This window comes from Pseudorca crassidens, chromosome 8 (assembly GCF_039906515.1).
Source record: "Pseudorca crassidens isolate mPseCra1 chromosome 8, mPseCra1.hap1, whole genome shotgun sequence".
NCBI classification, from domain to species: Eukaryota; Metazoa; Chordata; class Mammalia; order Artiodactyla; family Delphinidae; genus Pseudorca; species Pseudorca crassidens.
This window is the reverse complement of record NC_090303.1, coordinates 75,989,183-76,013,612: the sequence shown is the minus strand read 5'-3', so window position 1 is coordinate 76,013,612 and position 24,430 is coordinate 75,989,183. Positions and strand designations below refer to the sequence as shown.

Genomic DNA, 24,430 nt, shown 5'->3' with positions numbered 1-24,430 from the left:
CATCAGCTCCAACTCTAATATGGGTCATATGGGGAAATATTGAATAAAGAGGCAGTACCCGACAGTAAATATCTCGAGATGGGGATTGGTTCTGTTCACTCAACCTATTCCTCATTAGAAGGAGATTAGGGATAGAGAATAACAGAGAAGGTGAAGAATTGGTCAAGGAAGAGCATAAGCTAATTTTTAAAACCTAAACAATAAGTTCTCAACCAGAAATTAACGTTACATTGCATAAAATATGGTTTTGTTTTGTGTAGGATTTAATGTGTTTATTTTCTCTTGACAGAGTCACCTCGGAGGTCTCAGCACTTCTCTGGCACACTGAGGAATCCGCATCTAACGCATGAGCTAGCTCACTGTGAGAGGAAGGAAGAGCAGTGTCCTCAGCATGAAAATCAGGAGGAAAGTGAGTTAGGAGTCTAACTATCTCATCATCTTTTACTTGTGCTGTGCCCTTGAAAGAACGACGTAGGAGCAATAACTTGATATTTTAAATTTGCCACTTAATTTCATTAAAGTTTCTCTTGCTCAACAAATATAGGTCTGGAATGCAGTGTGGCAAAGACAGTTTACTAATTATTTCATGTACCCTCTTATACTTCCCAGTCCTTTTGCAGTTAGGTGGGGCCATGCAACTCGTTCTGGCCAACAGAATTACACAGGTCTTTGCCACAGGTCTTTTCGCTTAATCACCAGTGAAAGGCCTTCTAAAACCTGCTTTGCCTATCGCATGGATTCAGATACAAGGTAGCGGGGCCTCTGCCAGCCAGAATCCCTGAGTGACTGTAAATCCAAAGCCTTACCAGCCCCAGTTACTAGTTTGCATTGGATATATTTCATGAGCAAGGGAAAAATATTGTTGGGTTAGGCCATTGAGATTTTAGGGTTAATCCATCACTTCAGCATATTATAGCAAAACTGCAAGAATAATGGAAGAAATGAAAGAATTTCTTGGTCTACCTTTACCATCATTTGACAAATGTGATTAATTAAGAGATGTCTAGAACTGTTATTAAACTCAAAATACACAGGTAAACATTCAGAGAAGACTTTCCAGATGGTCTTTGGGTAGTGTAACATAAATTCTTCATGAAAAAAAATTTGCTCTACCATCAATCATCTATTCCTGACTATAACAAGTGCATCCTTCCCCTGGTCTCAATTGTTCTATTAATAATTTGCTACCATGTGCCTAAATTCTCTTGGTAGATGTTATTTTTCAATGTTGACATGATTTATGATTGGAAAAGGCAGTTTATAATATTCTTTAACCCGTGGATTAAAACACCTGTTACGTTTTGGGGAATGCAAAGCTCCTAATTCATATATCAGAAGAATAAATGGATGACTATGGGAACACAGATATATCCCAAAATGCTGGTGCTCTAAAACAAAATCCTTGTACTGGTATACAGTGTAAATTATACAATACCACAGTTGGCTGGTGCGGAGGATATGATCTGAAATGATCTGAGTCAAGAAGAATCATACCCTTCCCCAGGATTTAGAGATTTGGGACCCAGAAAGTTTAATCATTTCCCTCCAGGTAGCTGTTGGAAGTCAGGTTTTCTACCACGTGGAGAAAGAAAGTCTTCAGTAAGATGAATAAAAACAAATGCAACAGGTATAAATTTTTAGTTGTGCAAGATAAGTATGTTCTAGAGAGCTGCTGTATAATATTGTGCCTATTGGATATTGAAAACTTGCTTTCTCACAGAGGACTTCAAGAAAACAGATTAAATGTTCATCTGTGAAAATAGTTCTGACTTTTGCAAATAGGTTAACAATCTGTGTCATACATTTAAAATCTGTTAAGAGGGTAGATCTCATGTTAAGTGTTCTTATCACAATAAAAATTAAAATTAAAAAAAGCTAATGCATCCAAAGAAACTGAGATGAGTCATTGAAGAAACTTTGAGTTCTTGGTTCCATTATTACTGAGGTCCCCTTCTTGGATTCTAGTATCCCTATGCAACTCATATTTTAACTGGATCACCTGCCCCTTAAGACTTAGTTAATGGACTTGAACCATAATTGCACTATTTGTGGACAATTCAAAAAACTTCCCAAGATTTCTGTTAATCACTAGGGATTGGAGGGTGGGCGTGGAATGTGGAAGTGGCTTAGATTTTCGTGGTCATCTCTGGCTTCTGCTGAGTTAATTCTGTTAATGTTTTCAGTCTCAAACATGGCATTTGTGTGCATGACAGATTCTACTGAAGATGTGAAAAAACCAGGATAGGATTTACAATTTAAAAATGGAAACACGTTTTTAGTATTAAACTTCTGAGCACCCCATTCCAGGATGTTTTCCACTGGCCCTGTTATCCCACTTAGAATTCCCAGTTCTCCCCATCACTGATTCCTTTCTTCCTCTATCCCAGCTCCCCCTTCTCAACTTCTCCTTTCCAGGAGAGTTCAAATAATCAACTGAACACTGCTTTGAAATTCAAACCAAAGCCCATATTTGCATATTCAAATCTATTTATGGACTCAATAGTAAAACATTAATTTAGAGTGCCCACCTTCCTTAGGCAGCAGTCGTTGTAGACAGCAATTTTCCCCTTCACTCCTATCATAAATTAGCCTTTCTGTTTGTGCTAGGTCAACCTTAAGAGTCCCAAATGCACAATGCACTGGTAAAGACCAATGCAGATTAGTTAAATACCTTATTTATACAACATTTAAGTGAAACTATTTACTTTCAATACCTTTTGTTCCCCTAAAAGGGAAAGCCAATAGGGATTAGTAAAATGACTATTTTATACAATACTTTTGTTAAATATCTTTACCTTCAAATATAGGGCACTTCCAGCCAGGTTAATACATGGTTGGCAACCAAAGGTCTTTGGGGACATGCTCTAATTAACAAGTATAATAAATTTTGAAGTAGATAGAAGTGACATAATTGTGTGCTCCTAGAAAGCTTTAAGAGTTTTTTGGCAATATTATTCACTAACTGCTCATTTAGTGGGTAAGTATTTTTCATAGCGAGTAAAAAAACTAAAACTTCTTAAAATTATCATATTACCTGAACTATAATGGTAGAGACAAGAAAACATATATCCTAAGTGTCTAATCATTCGTGTTTCTCCATGTGGACTTCCTCAAACAAGTAATATATTTCTAATTTGAATATTTCCAAAATTTCTCTTGTATTTTTTAAAAATACTCAGGTTGCCTAATTAATATCTCCCATGTAAGATGTCTTAGCAGGATTCAATCCTTTTCACTGAAATCGAGAATTATATATATGAAAAGGCAAAGAGCAGGTTAGAGCACATACTTGAAATCTATAAGATAATGACTTAATCAGTAAAAATGAGTGTATTTCCCCTTGAGGCCCTTTCTCTTGCAGTGCAACACTGCCAGGTACCTGGCAGGTGTGTGTACCTTTTCCTCGGAGAGATGAAAAACATCTCCAGCAAGGGCAACCTTTGAAACTTTCAATTCCTGGGTTTATTGTTAAAATCAGAAACAGATTTAAAAAATCAAAATAAAGAAGCAGATATTTTATGAGAGCTCTGGCAGACATGAGGACGTGGCCTGCCGATCATTCTTCAAGAGAGACTCACTGCTCAGCTGTGAGGAGTGTGGTTAGCTGATAACCTCCAGCTCTTAGCGCCTTCAAGGTTTGCCAAGTTTTAGTCTAAGTTTTTATGCTGGCTCCCAGTCAAAGGCTGATTAAAGCTAAGTAAAGTTCTACTCCCAATTAACTTTTCTCTAACATAAATCTTTGCTCCAGAGCTCGCTACCAGGCTCGCAGAGACATTCTGAGTTTTGCCTGGTAAACTGATTGCCTCTTCCTTACTCCCTTTTTCTTTCATAGGTATTACTCTGCAGTAAAACTTTTGTCTCAGCATCCCGATTTCCAGATAACTCAAGGAGCACAGTTGGTACCAGGAGTGGTCTGAGAAGGCAGGTGGTAAGATGGGGTATGGGGACTGTCACTCACTCCTCAGCTGGCAATGCAGATCCCACCTGAGTGGCAAGTGGAGCACCAACAGCCTCTGGAACAAGGGAGTATTCCAATCATTAAAACTTACACCTGTGGCTCCCTGGGAGCCTGTCTGCTGGAGGGCTGTGCTGTGAATAGTGTGAAGATTCAGGCATTTGAACAGTACAAGGGTGTTAATAAATATAAAAATAATGAAATTAAATAATTTTTACTAAGTTCATTGCTGCCTTAAAGGTGGATAATGAAAAGCTTAAAGAAATTAACAAATAATTGAAAGTTAAGTGTGAGAGCAAGAGAGCCTCTTAGGTAGCTAAGAAGCAGCCCTCTTCTCATGCAGTGGGCAAGCAGAAAAAGATGACGATCAAGCCCAGTATTCAATAGCTTAGAGTTGCTAAGCTTCGAAGATGGTTGAATGTTGAATCGAGGCATGGTTCTCATGCTGACGTCAGAGTCCTAGATGGGTAATACTTGGGTGCTGTCACATGGTATAGAGACATCTGGGTGGGTAGCCCTGAAGAGTCTGACTCGCCACCATTTTCTGAATGTACAGAATAGTCCCACTCCTCCCCACTGAGAACTAGCACTCTTCCACATGGAGAGATAACATAGAGGTTTCCCCCGCACAAAGCAACAAATTCCCTTTCAGGAGCTTCCCTGACTTCTCCTCCTGGCCAACAGACCTACAATAAATGTTGACTTAATGATGCATCCAGGGAAGTGTTGGCTCTAACGAGGGATAAAATAGACTATATACCAAAAGAGCTATGACAGGTAGCAAGCAGGGGACAGAGGAGAACTTATAGAACTGGATTCAGCAGGTACCCAGGCAAAGCGGCTGGACCATAAGACTAGATAAGGGAGAGTTTATTGACTTGGAGATAGGATTTAACTTTTTTTTGAAAAGCCAGGAAATAGTGCAAATTTGCTGCTAGGATTTCTAGCAGAATCCAGGGAAAAGTCACCCAGGGTGAGTGATATTGAAATACCTGAATTGCTGTGGCAAATGGTAGAGGAAGGGAATAAAAGGCTCAGGGATTTGTGTCTGCTGGAAGTTATGTTTTGTGAGGCTACAAGACCCAAAAGAGGATTATGTTCCTTGAGAAGGCCTAGAAAACACACTATTTACCAAGACCATAATAAATGTGCTGGTGTGAGCATCATTAGCATCATACAATGTTCAGTGATAGCTCTTTTCTGTAGGCCAGGGCTGGTGGTAGACACTATCACAGAAACTAGCTTGCTGATAGCAAAGGGGCTGGTAGGTCCCTGATGCAATAAAAGTCAGGTGGTGTGACTTAACTGCCAGAAATCAGGGCGTTATAATTATTTTAATGAGCTACAAAATCAGAGTGCCTGCCAGGAGTGCCTGACCAGTAGAGAATTATGGAGAAAGTTAATAGAACATGGCATTCTGAGGGGCAAAATAGGCTGGCAGTCATCAGGGTAGTGCTGAATATATACAATAAAAAATGAGGAAGAGACAGAACATAGAACAGTGGTTACCAGAGGCTGGGGAGTAGGGGGAGAGGAATGGGGAGTTATTATTTAATGGGTACCGAGTTTCAGTCTGGGATGATGAAAAAGTTTTGGAAATGGGTATGTTGTGGATGCACAGCAATGTGATTATACTTAAGGCCAATAAACTGTACACTTAAAATGTTTAAACTAGTAAATTTTATGTTATGTATATTTTACCACTCACCATAAAAACCGTGAGACGAAAAAAAGGTGAGCAAGAATGGATGAGCAAAAGGCTGAGAGTATTTTGCCCCAATAAAAGTCATGACTGCTTGCCCAGCTTAGTCAGGTGCAGACTGGAGTCTATTGATTGAAGAGGTGACCAAAACTCTCAGGGGAACTGCATCATCCCTGCAACATGATGGCAAGTATACAGTGGAATGATCCCCTCCCTCTCCCCACACAGACTTGTGGCCGTTTACTCAAGCTATTATATACCAGGGCAAGAGGGATACCCAGGTGTCTGAGGACACAAGAGTTCAAGATATCATTGATACCAGAAGACATGAAGTGTCTTCCTGACCTCCATGTTAGAATGGGAGCAAATGGGAGCAAGGAGATGGAGTCCTGACCAAAGTCTGGCTTACAGTATATTAACCAAATCCACACACTTACCCAGCGGTAATACCCCTAGTTCCCAAATGGATTAACATTGTTGGCAGTTAAAGAAAAAAACCAGCACTGGTTACTTGGTCTGTGGAACAGAGGAGGTACAGTTGCTCTCACAGTTGGGGGCAAGTTTGGTCCTTTCAGGTCTCACTTTTAAGACTTGTTAGGTGGGACCAAGCTGTGGTCAGTCTAGGCTAATTATTCCCTGCTACTGAGGCAAGACCAATTCCCAGTGAATCATGAGGTTTTCTATGTGGGCTAGTGGAAATAGGTACTCTTCCCAAACCCATATGAGCACCAGGCAGTGTTACTCCTACTGTTTCAGGATGCCTCTTTCCCTAGCCTTATGTAGTTCCTTCATACACATGTGCTGCTCTCTACTCAGCTGAATATTGGTGGGAGACTACTGAGTATCTCTGGAATTCTTTGCTCAGCTCTCTCTTCTCTGGTACAATGTTCCACAAACAAGGATCACTGTCCTTTGTTGTAAACTATCATATTATGCATGTGCGTGCGTACATATGCACATTTACATCTATCAGCCTGATTTTATATTTCATTTGTTTGTTCTTTCAGGTGGTAAACAAATACAGTCCTATTACTCCATCTTGGTCAGTAGTAGATGTCTTCTCACACTTACATACCTTATAAGTACCAGTTTCTAATTAAATGGTAGTTATAGATTTTCTGTAACCTTTTTGTTAAAGTAACTCTCCAAAGATTACCTCCTGTTAACGTTGTCAACTCTGTTTTACTTTTTTCTTTAAAGTGGAAAGTGAAAAAATTAAATTTCACTACTCCTTGTATTGACTGCCCTCTTTAAATACTATCTGTATTTTGGGGTTTTACTGCCCAAAGCACATGGTGCCTTAGGACAAGTTGCTTATGGAATTATTTTCAGTGGATCTGTCTTATTCAAAAGAGAGGAAATGAGGAAATGCATTTCCCCAAAGGAGTGTTTATAAATATGTTCTCTAAACCAGGTCAGTAATAATTCCAAAGTTTTGGCTCAGTGTGTAAATCAAATATGAAAATCCATGAGAACTTCTGAGACCTTTTGCTTTAGGCCTTAATTCAAGCTTTTCAATAAAGCTGGATTTAACCAACTACCACTCACATTTAATTCAATTAAACAGGTATATATTGAGGCTCCATTATGTGCAAAGTCCCACTGTGCCAGGAGGAGGAGTGGGCAGAGCCTGTACTTAAAGTGCTGATATCAGTACTGTACAGTAATTTAAGCAACTTCTGTACAAATCAACATGGTAAATGCCACAAACGGTGTTTTCAGTAAACTCTCATCGAGGATCAAATTAGCTCTCAAGAAGAAATGTAAAATTTAAAATGTGCCTTGCAGAGTTTCAACTAGAAATAACAGGACAATGCTGTCAAAAGAGTGAGACCAAAATCAACAAATACACAAATGTCAGAATGTATCGGATGAATTCAGAGGAAAATGGATGCAGTTAATTCAGCTTGGGTAGGGTATAGCTCACATGCATGAGAGTACACTGGGAAAATAGGATCTGGATCCTTTTTGTTGAAGGCCTTTGTTGCCAAGCAGAGAATTTCCTACCTAATGAAAATAAAGAACTTCTAAAATTTTTTGAACTTGAGAATAATTTTGTCAGCAAAATAAATAATACATGATGTTGAGCATAAAATAACGATTTAGAGAACTTGGTCATTAGAAGAATATATGAGACATCAGAAAACAGAAAAATTAGGACAAAGCAGAGATGTTTTACATAACATGATGCTTTTAAAAGGTAAATAAAATTCTCAGGTAGAAGAAACAGCATCAGCCTAGGAAGGAGATGTGAAGAAAGAGTAAAAGTGGAAGCCGGTCTCTAAAAAAGCTCCTAGTTACAGAAAGTATAGAAGAATTTTTAGAAAACAAAATGTCTAACAAACTTGAAATATGCTAAATTTCAGAAACAAATTAAAACAATTAATGCCATTTTCACTTTGAAAATTATCAAATATCAAAAAATGATAGGACTCCAAATTTTAAAGGTTGTCCTTTTGCAATACATACCATAAAGCTTAAATTATTTAAATCCACTGTCCCTTCAAGGACTCTGTCAACTGAAAAAAAAATGCACAACCTAAAAGTTGAGAATTATGTTCATTCAGCAAATATACTGAGGACTTAAGCCCAGGAGACAGCCTCTGGGTTAATTCTGAAGGACTACTGTTCCGAAGAGGTAAGCCAGGATATATACAATTTTGAATTGATTCAAGATTTGTAGTGTCCTATTTGTAGGATCCCCATGAGCATATCTACAATTTAAATTGCAATAGCAGGAAATATATTTTGGAAAAGGTATTTTAATTCATTGGCAGGCTATTAACTGTTGAAAATGTGGACTAATTAGTTTTTCTATGTCACAGATAGACTGTTTTTAAAAGCAGAATTTGCTGATAGACTTCTTGCTAACTTTTTAGTTTGTACCAAAACAAGTTCATGAAGTCAAATTACTTTTGCTGGAATAACTGACTATTGAGATACCTACTATCTAGAACACCACAAAAATTAAAGTGTTATTAAAGTTTAATACAAACATTCTGTAGATAAAATGTGCCATAACAAGTCAACCAGTTCTTAAATCTCTCTTTGTAGTTCGTATTTCTGAACCCATATGTTAAATATTTAGAATGATGTTAAGTTATTTAAGGAAAAAATCAGTAAATATTTATAGTTGATTTACTATTAGAAGCATCATTCTGATTTATATTTCACACCTAATACTTTCATACTAGCAAAAACAAATAAACATAAAATTATATATATAATAAGAGTATGGGAATTTTAAAACAGTGCTCCCTAATAATAGATCTAAAACTAGAAGGGTTTTTAAGGCAGTATTTTAGTTCAGGCCAGGAAACATCAAGTGACTGTTTCAAAGCCACAAAGCTAGGGTGTACACAGGAGGATTCAGGGTTATTTTCTTTATCCTAGTACAGTGCTATTTCCACAAAATCATGATATCCCCCTGAGTTAAGAAGGAACTTAATTTTAGCCTCTTTCATTAAACCAGACATTTTACATTTTGGGGATAGAAATTCAAAATATTAGATCTAGAAAGAGAGATGATAATGTTAATCGCTTATTACTATTTATTACTCATTATAATTTCTTGTATTATAAAAACACATACCTGCTCTTAAAAGACATATGTCATGATACATTATACATACTTTTAAAGATAACACATGGAAACTTATTCAGCAGAAACTAAAGATAATTGACAGTATTTACTAACAGGTAGTATATATCATCAACAATAATAAAGCTCAGAAGAGATATTCTCTAATACTGCATTATATATCATGCCAGCTGATGCTAATAGTGATTAAGCAACAGAGAAAAAGGCTGGGCTAAACACCTAAATTACAGATGCTATTTACCAACATATTTGGTTCTATTAGAAGATATGAAAGAAATTTTAAATGATCATCCAGAAAACAGTGAAAGAGATGTAAAGAGGGTTTTTTTTTGGACAATAAAGTTATTGTCCTAGTTGCCGTACAATGAATATACCTCATTTTTGTACCTCTAATATGGTATAACTTACTGTCAAAAACAACCCTGATATAATTTTTGGATTTCAAGATTCTATCTCTTATTTATAAATTCATAAAAATATCACTATTTTGGAAACATGTTTAATCCAATGGGTTTTGAATTATCCCAAATACTTATTCCAAAGAGCCATATAATCCAATGGAGAGAAGGAGAGACCAAGTCCTAGGTCATTACCTAGGCCCTTATGGGAGAAATATTCTTTTGCCTGAATTAATAATTCTCAGAAATTGGTGACTTCAAGTAGTTCTTCCTCTTGTGTAGCTGTTTGACAGTAGAGATATTCCTCTTCTAATGCAGATATAAAAAGATAAAAAGCCACTGTAGACCTCCAGGGCAACCCAACTTTAGTATACACATGTATCACATGCATCTTGTTAAAAAAGCAGATTCTGACTCAGTAAGTCTGAGGTGAGGCTGTGATTCTGCCTTTCTAATGAGCTCCCAGGTGATGGTGATGCTGCTGCTCATCGGCCACACTTTGAGGAGCAAGAAGTAAACCACTTTTCCTTCCCTCTTTTCATTAGCTCTTGAAATGTATTTCTGACATTATTCAGTTAGGAATCAGAATGCATTAGGGAAGGTGAATAATAGTTGTCCTTCCTCCCACTGTCATGATTTTACTTTAAATAAAATTGAAATAGTACCATTATACCATAGTTCAGGTTAACATCAGTTAAATTGTCTCTGCTTGACTGCCTTGTAATTTAATCACCATTTATATCCTTAATTCTTTGGGAATGTAAATTCTAAAATCAAAACGACTGACTGGGACTTCCCTGGTGGCACAGTGGTTGAAGGTCCGCCTGCCAATGCAGAGGACACAGTTTCAATCCCTGGTCCAGGAGGATCCCACATGCTGCGGAGCAGCTAGACCCGTGTGCCACAACTACTAAGCCTGACTTTTTTTCCCTGATCTGGTCAATCTTGTGAAGGAAGTAGATAGATTGAGGCTGTTTTCACAGGTAGTTAGACAAAAGTATGTTAATGAAAAAAACTATGACTCAGTAAAGGATTTGGGGGGTCATTAAAAGGGCCAAAATATTTCCCTTAAATAGGATGAAAGTTGAATTGATTTAATTTTCTCTTTCTTTCCCCCTTTGACTTAGCTGGGTCTGGCAGCCTGATTGCATGATATTCAAATTTCTGAGGCAATGTACTCACAGTCTTCCTTTATTGAGCTTGCCTCAATAAGATGTCTTCATTTTTTCCTTTTTCAGTGTGAAAAAGATTTCATCAAGTTACCGGTATGGTAATTTGTCTGTATAATTTAATATCTACCAATTTACATTTAAATTATCTAACAAATTATTTGCTTTATAATATAGAATCTATAAAACAGTACTAAGTGGTAGTATAAAATTGGTGGTAATGCAAAACTGGAATAGAGTATATGAAGTATTACTAGTCTACAACAGGTAATGAGTAGCTAGATTGATAAAAATTCTAGGCTTGCTAACAGTTTGCATGTATGACTAATTTAGGAAACATATAGGTGAATGAATTGCCTATATTTCAATATTTCTGTGAATATTCCTATGAAAGTCAATGAAAAATTCAGCAAAATTCAACAATATTCATATGAAAATCAATGAAAAATTACTTATTAGGATTTGTTACAAAGTGCCTGCTTTATTACACTATGGTTTGAGGAGAAAGTTTTCAAAACAAGTTGTCAATCATGATATAAATTCAACTTCATTTCAAAAGAGTTATCTTCAAATGATCATAAACATGGAGAGACTAATTGAGTAAATCAAAAATCTGCAGCTGAAATTTGTATGACTGAGAATCTTACCATGAGTTATATCTACTGACATGGCGGAATTGTTAGATATTATTTAATTCATATAGAAAGGGAAGGTAGATCCACTACCAAGTAAGCTACACATACACACTGATAATAACTGTCTTTACGAGATGAACTCAGTATTGGTTTTCTGCTAGATACTGTGTTCCACAGGGCAGTTACTCTCTCAGTAATCTCAGGTGCTCAATAAATACTGGTTAACTAGAATTTTCAGTGAAGTTGCACGCCACATACAGTTGTTCTAAGACACCCTCACTCTTGATTAATGCCACTGATGAACATCAGGACCATGTACTACACAAGTTGGGGTTTTTACAGTGTGCGTCCATAGAAACATTCCCCACTCCTTGACTCAAGTTAACTAGAAGAATATCCAACTTCAAACTCATGAGCCCCAAGTCTGAACCAATAAACCAGATTAACTTTACTAAAGCAACCAAATCAATTAAATTACTAACAAATCTGTTATAAGAAAATAATTACCTTAATTGTTTAAATAATACTCTCAACTTCAAATGCTTTCACATCTCTTCTTTCATATACACAGGATTTTAAAGCACAAAAAAGACACTCTGGTCTAATCATACTTTCCTATACAAACATCAACACCTATCCTTCCTCCACTCACCTTCCTGTCTCCAGTCATGAAAGAACAAAATCAATTAGTATTAATCAAGGACCTACTCTGTGTTTGGCTCTATTAGGTACTGAGAACTCAGTAGAAAGTCATGATTCCTACCGTCTTGGCATTTTCATCTTAGCTCCCAAAGCAGACAATAATTAAGTAATTAGTTATTTACATCACAATTGTTATTACTACTCTAAAAGACTAGTGTTGCAATGAGACTGGATAACAGAGGCATTTGATCTATTCGAGGAACCATGGAAGACAATCTTTGGGAATTCCTGGTAATTGATGTTTAAGCTGATGTCTAATGAATGAGGAGTTGGCAAGGCAGAGGGTGGAAATGGAAGAGGGCTGTGCAGGGAGCACTCCAAGCTGAGAATGAGACAACTTCCTACAGCTCCCAGGACCAAAGAGCATTTCAAAAACAGGTAAGAGAACATGTAAGTAAAATGAAGTTTTAACCAACTTAAGATATATCAAAGTTATGGCTGAAGGAACTGGAATAATAGTTAAAATTTTATTTTCATAATGAAACAATTGTTTGTCAAAAGTTCTTTCTCCTTGTCATTAATGCTTATGCATTCATGAATACAAATCTGTCTTTGTAAACTATATGTAATTAAGCTTTGTACTCTGTCTGGTAGCTGTTATTCACATACAACTTGCACAGATTTCAATGAAGTCCTTTTTTATAGTAATTTGTCATTGTTAACTTAATTTCTAATGAAAATGATGTGTACAGGAAGAATAAGGATAATCAGAAATCATTATTTTCATTTTTCAAAGTTTGAAAAGAAACTTTTTTAATAGGCGTAAGAATAACACAGTTATTACAAATTGTGAAAATTTAATGTCCTTTGAGGTCTGTTTTACACCAATGAAAAGAAGACCCTTAGGGAATTTCTAAAACATAGGATTATGAAAACTTTGAAATTAGAAAATATTTTAGGTAAAAAAGATTTTAACAACAGATAAATTATAAGATTTAACAACTAATTTTTATAGAATGTTCTGAATTTCATTTGTGTGGCATATCAAACTAAATTGAACAAACAAAAACTAAACTTATTTACAGTCAGTTGTCTCCAGATAACTATGTATCATAGAAATGTGATTGAGAATATCACAGATTTTATGATACTCACCATATTTATTTTTCTTTCATACTCATCTGTACTTGTGCTTATTACCCTCATATATAAATCACTTTTAAAATTTCTATGCAATGTTAAAGTAATTTTTTACAAAGTATAAAATTTATTGAACTGGATATTTTGTTTACATAGCTCAAAAAACCTAGTTTGATTTTTTTTTAATTTAAATGTATCTTTACGAGTTTCAAAAGTCCCATAACTTCACTAATTAACACGAGATAAACAAATCCCACCCATATGTTCTTATGTAGTATTCAGTGACTCTCGACAAACATGCAGTGCTAAAGTTGCGGGTATCTGATAATCTTGCTCTCAAGATTGTTTCATAGAATCTAATATTAACACTAGTCTCAGGAGACATGAGATGCTTAGTATATGATGACCAGGCTTGTACTCTCAAATCTCAAATTTGCTCATAAGGTGTGCTTAGGGGAGTTCCCTGGTGGCATACTGTTTAGGATTCCAGGCTTTCACTGCTGTGGCCCGGATTCAATCCCTGGTCAGGGAACTGAGATGCCGCAAGACGCGTAGTGTGGCCAAAAAAAAAAAAAGTCCTGCTTAAATAGGTACACAAAGAAATATCATATGTAAAAAGAAAGTTATAAATAAGATGAGTGTGTGACCTGGTTTGGTCAGGATTTTCCCAGGTTATACCAGTTATCCCAAGAAATATAATTAATAGCACACTTGCACTCTCAAAAGTGTCTGGTTTGTTTGGATGGTAAATCATATGATCACCCAAATTATGAGCTGGGACATAGGAAAAATTATGCAACTAGGTGACATGCCAACCACATCCAGCCTTAAAAAAGGTAAAAGGAAGGAAACCCAAAGATCTGATCCTCCAACACGATATATAACTTAATTAAACTGGCCGTATCTATAGTCACATTAAATTTAAATTTAAACACCCCAGTGAAAAGGCAGAGACTGCCATATTAGACAAAATCAAGACGCAACTATATGTTGCTTATAAGGAACCCAATTTAAATATGAAGATAAAAGGGGCTAAAAGTAAAAGGGTGAAAAAAGACATAGTAAGCTAACAATTTTTAAAATCTGGAGTGGCTATACTAATATTAGACAAAGTTGATTTTATAACAAAAATATTAAGCTCATTTCATAATGACAAGCCAGTAATTCAAATGACATAATAATCCCCCAAATTTATGCACCTAATAGCAGAACTCAAAATACATGAAACAAAAACTGACAGAACTACAAGGAGAAACAAATCCACCACTAAATCACATATTTCAATTACCTATCTCAATAATCGACAGTACAAGTACAAAATCAGTAAGAATATAGAAGACTTAATACTAACAAAGTCACCTATTTTATGTCCATAGAACACTTCACCCAACAGCAGCAAAATATACATTTGTTGCAAGTGCACACAGATACACATCCAGTCTATAAAACATCACAAAAATTAAAGAGGATCAAGTCATACAATGTATATTATCTGAACACAATGGAAATTAGGAAACAGTAATAGAAATATATTAGGAAAATCCCCAAACATTTGGCAACTAAGTAACACCCTGGCCAAAGAAGTAATCTAATGAGAAATTAGAAAGTCTTTTCATTTTAATGAAAATGAAAACACAACACATTGATCTATAGAATCAACACATTCACACTCAAAATCCCAGCAGTTTGGTTTTTTGCTTGTTTTTTTTTTTCAGAAATTGAGAAGATAAGTCTAAAATTGATATAGAATTGTAAAGGATTTAAAATACCCAAAACAACTTTTAAAGAGAACAAAGTTGGAAGAATATACTGTGTGATTTCAAGACTAATTATAAAGCTGTAGTTAACAACACAGTATGATATTCACATAGAGACAGACAAATAGATCAACAGCGTAGAATAAATTTCAGGCATAGCCCTACACATATACAGACAACTGATTTTTGTCAAAGGTTCAAAGGCAATTCAGAGAAATAAGGATAGTCTTTCCAACAAATGGTGCAGGAACAATTGGTTACCCACGGGCGGGGGCGGGGCGGGGGGGGAGAATGTAGATTACATGTTAATTATTCTTACTACAATAAGAAAAACAAAAATAAATGCAAGTAGGGAAAGGATAGGAACTTTATGGTTTAATTTTCTTCTTAAGGAAGGAGAGGGAAACTAAAGGTCTTATTAAAGGTTGCTTTTATGAGCTGTGGAGAAAAAAATTACTTAATGCCTTTTAAATTGAGAAATTTGTAGCCTTGGGGCTAAGTTACTATGGGATTACGTTACTACGATTTAGAGTCTAAAAGATATTAGAAATTTATTAATTAAAATAAATTAATTAAGGGAGGGTCTCCAAAACCCTCAACACCTCTTCAACGGGAAGAAAGAACTCCAGTCCTTTACATATTTTTTGTATATATATATATTTTTTACATTGTAACCATCCATTTGAGATTTCCTTTAATGAAGTTTCTGCTACTAAAATAATATTAGAAATAATTTCTTTATTTGATCACAACAATGCAAAATATGTTTTTTCATCAATAAATTTGAAACATTTTTTTTCTGTTTGTGGTCTAGATTGTGCGTGTATACGTGTGTGAGTGTGTGTGTTGAAAGAGAGAGTGAGTGCTTACATAAGAAAGACTCATAAATGCTTCAGCAAGAGAACCCTCTTCCTGTGCTACTGGTTTGCTAGAAATCTACCTATTTGCAGATAAGCTCATCTATCTAGAAATGATGACATGAAAAGTTATAGTTTCCCTTATTTTGCTTCACTTAAAATCATTATGACTATTAAATACTGTTTAGTTTAACAGGATATCTATATACAACTGCAACGTGGGGATTTTATACAACACAAAATATACATATCGGTCATTTTTCAAAAGCTTGAACACAGTCAAGTCTGACTTGAGAGCTCAAGCTCTCCTCCAAGTTATCTTGTCACTTCAGTGGTATAAAACCCCAAACAATCACAAACTTGTAATTTTTATGGACATAAGTTCTGCCTATCGTGTGGACTACAATTTTGGAACTTCAACGTTCAAAACCATAGTTTGCAAGCTTCTTTCTCTCTTGTCATTTTATTCTTGCTTACTTGTTAAGTATTTATTTAATGGACATAAAGTTTCTGAACATTATACAGTATATTCTTTCTAGAATATAACAATAGACAACCATTTCACTGAGAATTAGGTACAACAATGTGATTTGATAACCCCTTGAAATGACTTAAAAATTTATTCTTACCTGTATTACCAAGCTTCTTAACAAAGTTCAAAATGGAATTTTTTCTTTGGTTTTGTCTTTTATTGAACAAGGAATTTTCTCCAGCAACTGTGGATACCATGTGAAGGCACAATATAAAACATGAGTTAAAAGGAGACTTACAGTTGCAAAACCAACATTACTATTTTAGGAAGCATCAAAGATTCTGTAGGTATCTTCCAAATTCCTAATTTTACTTAATTAATTTCTAACAGTATCATAAGCCCTTCATTAGTTCAATCTGGCAACATTACAGTTATCAAAAATGTCAAAATATTTAAGGTGTACAGATAACTGCATAACATGAGACTGTGAGCTACTTGAGGACAGAAATATTAACTGTTTTCATTTTCATATTTCCAGTAGTTGGCAAAATGTTAGGTCCAAAACATATAACACACTAATAGTTCTTTGAGTTATATTCCTAAATAAGCATCCAATTTTTTATTTTGATTTAGCAAGCAAATATCTATATGAATTTCCATAATAACACACAAGAATACAATTTTTTAAAACATTAAAGTTAAAATAAAAACGTGTTAACTATCGAATTCTTAAATGAGATCATCTTATAGCTTATTGTATGTGAAAAGTAAAAATCTCTTCATAAGAGAAAAAAATGTATCCACTAACACTACAAAATTACAAATGATGGAGGAAATTAATATTCACAGCAGCTCTCACATTATCACCACCTAAATTAGTTTCAGCTCCACTGGCATCTTTGCAGTTTATTATTTAAACCTAACGACCTCTGGACTTTTAATACATAAATATTTTTCTTTTTCTTCTTTTCAAGGCTAGACAATTTCTTTAAAATAAATTGCAAAATGAAACAGGTCATTCAGTTAAAGCATATATTATATTACTGAGGTAAAACAAATTGGGCTTTTAGTACAGACATGGCAGGATAACTAATAATCTTAATGAGTGGAATGAAACAAAATGTTTAATTAATGCCATATTACATAATCCATCGCTGAGGTAACCTTTGGCTTATAGGTTTGTTTTCTGGACTATAGAACAAAGTACACTAGCGCCATCTCCTGGCAATATAGTGATCCTGAAGAGGAGATTTAAATTTCAAGAACGCTCCTTACTTAATATTTACTAAATATTAAGTAGTAGTTCATATTTACTAAATGACAGGTGGAGAGGAGAGGAGAAGCCAATAGATTTCTCCTCCAGTGATAATAATTGTTATTTCTTAAATACACAAATACGAGGGTTAAATTTTTTACCTATATAAAGCAATTTTACTTTTTTTTAACCTTACCTCAACTTACATCATGTATCATTGTAAATTTAATATTAAGAACTTACAGGGACATGTGAAAGTGGTCTCATGCTACAATATTAACTTCCCGACTAAAGCCAGTAAAGATTCATGACTTGTTAAAACATTTCTTAAGTAATTTGTGTAAATATTTAAATAGGACTGGTGGAAAAAGTTTTAGAATCTTGTACTCATGGTCTGATGTTCCTATACGTTAAGTTTTCTGAACACATTAAAAAAAAAAGTTTCCAATGAAAAAAACTTGAGAAACTCACGTCTAATTTCTATTAGGTCATCGTTGAGTTCTGCCATCACTCATGCTCAAATTTAGTCCATTTTTTCACTTTTTTTTTTTTTTTTTTTTTGCCGTACGCGGGCCTCTCACTGTTGTGGCCTCTCCCATTGCAGAGCACAGGCTCCGGACGCGCAGGCTCAGCGGCCATGGCTCACGGGCCCAGCCGCTCTGCGGCATGTGGGATCTTCCCAGACCGGGGCACGAACCCGCGTCCACTGCGCCACCATTCAATAAAAATATACAGAAATGCATTTTGTTTTTCTATTTTAAGTTGTGAATGACTTTTGCTGTTCTCCAATGAAATTAATAATACTTTACAACCTTTTTTCAAGGAATTATTTATTACTAATTATCAGTGTATATTTATTGATTTTCTTAGGGGACGAGTTAATTGGGCATAAGAATTCATTTACATAAAATAAAAATTAATATAAAATTAGATCTTTAGGTTTTATTTGAACCTCCAGTTGTTTTTTATGTCTCAGAATATTTCAAATGGAATGGATTACACACACAAACACAAACTTACACACAGTACATAAGCTACATTAATTTACATATAAACTCTTAATATAAGGTTCTGTGTTTGACCCTCTTCTTTTCTCCATCTGCCCACTTCCTCTTAGCAATTTTATTTATCCTCAAGGTTTCAATTAGTTCCTCTATGTGGATGACGCTAAAATCTCTACCTACAGCCATATCCTCTCCTCTGTGCTCTAAAGCCAACCCACAATTCAAACTTCCTGCTAAATATACCTGTATACATACTTGGTATGTCTGCTAAATGAACCTATTCTATAAACACTTCAATCTAATAATATACAAATCTGAACATCCATCCCCATAAATATATTTATTCTCTTATTCCATATTTCTGTTAATATCTGACCATCCTCCCAGCTAATTAGACTTGAAATTCTAGTAAACCTCATATATAATCTCCCACATCAGATATGCACACATGCTTGCATGCTCAAGAACACACATACACACTCACAGGCCCCTTTCCACTTTCACTGTCATTTCCCAAATGAAACCCTGATTAATTCTCACCTACCTGATTAATTCTCACCTAATTCTCACATCAAGTAATCAGTCTCATGGCTAATAAGTCTCTAGTCTCTCCTCACTTAATAGCTTCCTAACTCTTAGTGTCATTTTAATCATCCAAGAGAACATTACCTCAGAGCATCTTAAGCAAAACACTAGCTCAATGTGTTAAGTAAATAAAAGCCTGGCCAAATAAGTTAGGAAAAAACTAGATTTTTTAAAATTTAAACAATTTATTTAAACCAACAGACAAAAAACCAGTTCACCCATTTCTCTCACCCCCCACCCCTGCCTCTGCAACCTCCAATCTGTTCTTTGTATCTATGTGCTTCTTTTTTTTTTTTAAGATTCCATATGTAAGTGAGATCATATTGTATATGTCTTTCTCTGTCTGACTTATTTCACTTAGCATAATGTGAAATAAGAGGTCTACCCATGTTGTAGCAAATAGCAAGATTTCCTTCTTTTTGATGACTGAATAATATTCTAATATAGATAGATAAATACATAGATAGATAGATAGACAGATAGATAGATAGATAGATAGATAGATAGATAGATAGATAGATAGAAGGAAAGAAATGTAGATCATATTTACTTTACCCATTCATCCACCAGTGGACACTTAGATTGTTTCTGTGTCGTGGCTATTGTAAATAATGCCCCAGTGAACACGGACGTGCACATATCTTTTTGAGTTAGTGTTTTCATTTCCTTGTTCATTTCCTTCAGGAGTTGATTGCAGTATTATATGGTAGTTCTACTGATATTTTTAATTTTTTTAAGAGCCTCCATATCGTTTTCCATAGTGACTGCACCAATGTACATTCCCAACAACAGTGCATAAGGGTTCCCATTTCTCCATACCCTTGCCAACACTTATCTCACATCTTTTTCATAATAGCCATTCTGACAGATATAAAGTGATATTTCATTGTGGTTTTAATTTGCATTTCCCTGATGATTAGTGATGTTGAGCATCTTTTCATATACTAGTTGGCCATCTGTATGTCTTCTTTTGGGAAATGTCTATGCAGATCTCCTACCCAATTTTATATATTTTTTTGATTTTGAGTTATATGAGTTTTTATCTATATTGGATATTAGCCCCTTATCAGATATATGATCAAAAATGTTTTCTCCCATTCAGTAGGTTGTCTTTTCACTTTGTTAATGGTTTCCTTGGTTGTGCAGAAGCTTTTTAGTACAATGTAGTTCCACCTATTTATTTTTGCTTTTGTTGCTTTTGCTTTTGCTGCTAATTCAAAAAATTATTGCCAAGATCTATGTCAAGGAGCTTACTGACTATGTTTTTTCTAGGACTTCTATGGTTTCAGGTCTTACGTTCAAGTCTCTAATCCATTTTGAGTTTATCTTTATGCATGATGTGAGATAGTGGGCAAGTTTTATTCTTTTGCACAGTGCTGTCCAATTTTCTCAACACCATTTATTGAAGAAGATTATCCTTTCCCCATTATACACATGGGTTTATTTATGGGCTCTCAATTCTGTTTCATTGATCTATGTGTCTGTTCTAATTACTAATGCTTTGTAGTATAGTTTGAAATCAGGGAACATGATACCTCCAGCTTTGTTCTTCTTTTTCAAGATTACTTTGGCTATTCAGGGTCTTCTGTGGTTCCATACAAATTTTAGGATTATTTGTCCTATTTCTTTGAAAAATGCCATTTGAATTTTGATAAGGACTGCATTGAATTTGTAGATTGTTTTTGGTAATATAGACATTTTAAAACGATTGATTCTTCCAATCCATGAGCATGGTATATCTTTCTATTTATGTGCGTCTTCTTTGATTTCTTTTATTAATGTCTCATAGTCTTCAATAGTCTTCAATACATGGGTCACCTCCTTATCTAAATTTATTCCTAGTTATTTTATTCTTTTGATGCAATTGTAAATGGGATGGTTTTCTTTCTTTTTGATCTTTTTTATTAGTATATGGAAACACAACAGATTTTTGTGTATTGATATTGTGTCCTACAACTTTACTGAATCTGTTTACTGTTCTAACATTTTTTTTTTTTTTTTGCAGTACACGGGCCTCTCACTGTTGTGGCCTCTCCCGTTGCGGAGCACAGGCTCCGGACGCGCAGGCTCAGCGTCCATGGCTCACGGGCCTAGCCGCTCCGCGGCATGTGGGATCTTCCTGGACTGGGACACAAACCCGTGTCCCCTGCATCGGCAGGCGGACTCTCAACCACTGCGCCACCAGGGAAGCCCTGTTCTAACAATTTTTTTGATGGAACCTTTAGGGTTTTCTATATATAATATCACCTGCATATAGTGATAGTTTTCTTCTTCCTTTCCAGTTTGGATGCCTTTTATTTCTTTTTTGTAACTGATTGCTCTAGCCAAGACTTCTAATACTATGTTGAATAAAAGTGGCAAATGTGGGCATCCTTGTCTTTTTCCTGATCTTAGAGGAAAGGCTTTCAGCATTTCACTGTTGAGTATGATGTTAGCCGTGGGTTTGTCATACCTGGTCTTTATTACATGAGGTATGTTCCTTCTATATCTACTTTGTTGAGAATTTTTATAATAAATGAATGTTGAATTTTTTCAAATGCCTTTTCTGCATCTATCGAGCTGATCATATGATTTTTATCCTTCATTTTGATAATGTGATGTAGCACATTGATTGATTTGAGGATGTTGAACCATCCTTTCATCTCTAGAATAAATTGCACTTGATCATGGTGTATGATCCTTTTAATGTGTTGCTGAATTCAGTTTGCTAATATTTTGTTAAGGAATTTTGAATTTATGTTCATCAGAGATACTGGCCTGTGATTTTCTTTTCTTGTTGCATCTTTGGGTTTGGTATCAGGGTAATGTTGGCCTCATAAAGAGTCCCCTCCTGTTCTATTTTTTGGAAGAGTTTGAGAAGGATTTGTGTTAATTTTTGAATGTGTGATAGAATTCACCAGTGAAGCTGTCTGGTCCTGGACTTTTGTTTGTTAGGAGGTTTTCCATTACTAGATTTTTTTTAAAAAAAGTAAATGATATATATTTACTATATAGCCTTAAATATACTAATGTGAGTGTGAGTTTCCAATGGGGGAAATACTATGTAATTTTTCCTTCTCTTACTTGGACTTTGAATTTGTTTATGTAAGACCATATTCCATAGAAGATACTTTGGAAAATATTGCTATAGAGCATCATCGTGATAACTCTCCTCTACTCAAAAATGGAATGATAAAGAGAGTACACTCCAGAGAGGTGCTGTGCAGTGTGGTAGCCACTAGCCAAGTGTGACTATTTAAGTTAAAATTAATCAACATTAAATGAAATTTAAAAATTCAGAGTCTCAGGCACACTAGTCACCTCACAAGTGTTCAGCAGCCACATGGGGTTAGTGGTTACCATACTGAACAGCAATGATCCAGAGTAAGACTGACTGGATTCAATTGTTTAGTAGCTATTTGACCTGGGACAAGTTACTAAACTACTCAAAATCTCTATTTTCTCATTTACAAACTGAGGAAAATTATAGAATCAACTCACAGAATTGTTGTGAGAATTAAATGAGCTAATACGTGGCAAGTGCTCAGAAGAGGAACTGGCATATAGTAATAATTCAGTCAATTTTAAGTAATATTATCCATTAGCATTATTACAATTGTTCTTCATCACCTACTTCTTAATCTGTTATTCAAATCTTTTTGATCTGTCCCCACTTGCCTTTTAGCCTTTCTTTCTGCTTTCTCCTAACATCCAGATTGGCTTCTAATCAACCTCACAAGTCCCAATGTATATCCCATAGTTCGCAGGCTCTGCACCTTTGCTAAATTTCTCCTTTGCTGGAAATGCTCTCTCCAACTCCTATCAGTACCACATCTAAATCCTATGTATTCTTTAAAGTCAAGATCAAATTCCACCTTCACCACAAAGCAAAAAATAAACTCTCATGCCCCTGACTCTCATGGCTTGCTCTACAAATCTGTCTTTTAGAAAATCCAATCTTCTTTAATAATTATGTATGTATATGTCTTATTTCTTCTAAATATATTTTCCTGTTGATCATGGTACATTTTAAACCCTGTGACGGTCATAAATAAACATGCCCTAATAAATGAATAAATCATATTTCAATATAAAGACTTTAATTTTTCACAGGTTAGCCCCTACCCCTACTAAGCGACATACTAAGCACCCTACTAGTGCTGTTTGCAGCTATGCCTTCTCTGATACTCAGTATTTTATATGGTCCACTGGTCTCTGTTTCAGTATACATGTGAATGCTAAAGAGAAAATTAATTTTCCTAATGAGAAAAAAATATTATAATACATTATTGGATAAGTGGAATATTAAAATCCAACAAAACCATAGGTGTTAATATAAATAGATGTTTTACTTGGGGAAATTATTTTAAAACCTTATTTTCAAATGATGATTTCTAGCTACATATGTCCTGAAATAGAAACAAAATTAAGAGCACTATTCTTTTTTGATATAAATTATCACTGAAATTTTATCATTGGACATACTTTATACCTGCTTTGAATGCTGACCATCGAATGACAGAGGGAAAAGGACAAGAATGTATCCATCCTGAATGAGCAGGGAATGTAATTTTATGAATGTGTTATAAAACACTTTCTAAAATGTGTATGCAATAGTTAAAAGTGCTTTGGGGCATGAATAATTCAGCACTATTTATAGATACAATATTTACACTGGACAAGTCAAATGGTATATTCAATGTACCAGCAACTTTTCTTCTGTTGTTAGATGTAAGGAATAGGAATTTTCAGCCTCTTCTAGAATGCCTTCAACATTTGTCAATGGAAAAAAATTCTGTCTCCAAGAAGGTTTTAAAGATCTCTTGAAGGCAAAGCCCCAACTATAGCTCCACTGTGACAGTGACACATAGTAGGAGCTCAGTCATCGATTACAAAAATGTTAATAAATAATGGTACTAATTTCTAAAGTGAATACATTTCCAATATTTACAGCAACTTTCAGTTTTAATTTTTGTTACGAGAAAGCTTAACAATTCAAAACCATTTAGATATTTCATCAACATGTGTATTAAATTCAGTAGGGAAATGAGTAAATAAAATATATCCTAGACATGGTATTATCAAAAGAAAGGATAGAAGGAGGAGCATTTATCTGAGTTACTAAGGTGAATAATTTCCAAAGCAAATTTATTTGGCAGGACCTTAATTGAACTATTAATCATTTACTCCTTAATGCCAAATAGTTTAATCAAAAAACATTGTCTTCTGTTGCATCAAAGCTAGTTGTTAGAAGTAAAACAACAGATATTTCTATGAGT

At 35.0% G+C, this 24,430-nt stretch overlaps 1 long non-coding RNA gene across 1 annotated transcript; it reads left to right on the top strand.

Annotated features, from left to right (window-relative positions):
• Positions 1 to 295: 295 nt before the first annotated feature.
• LOC137229232 (uncharacterized) lies at positions 296 to 22,753 on the top strand. The gene is made up of 3 exons (XR_010945598.1): positions 296 to 409; positions 3,833 to 12,540; positions 21,178 to 22,753. It is a non-coding gene; the product is annotated as an uncharacterized lncRNA (long non-coding RNA).
• The last annotated feature ends 1,677 nt before the right edge of the window (positions 22,754 to 24,430 follow it).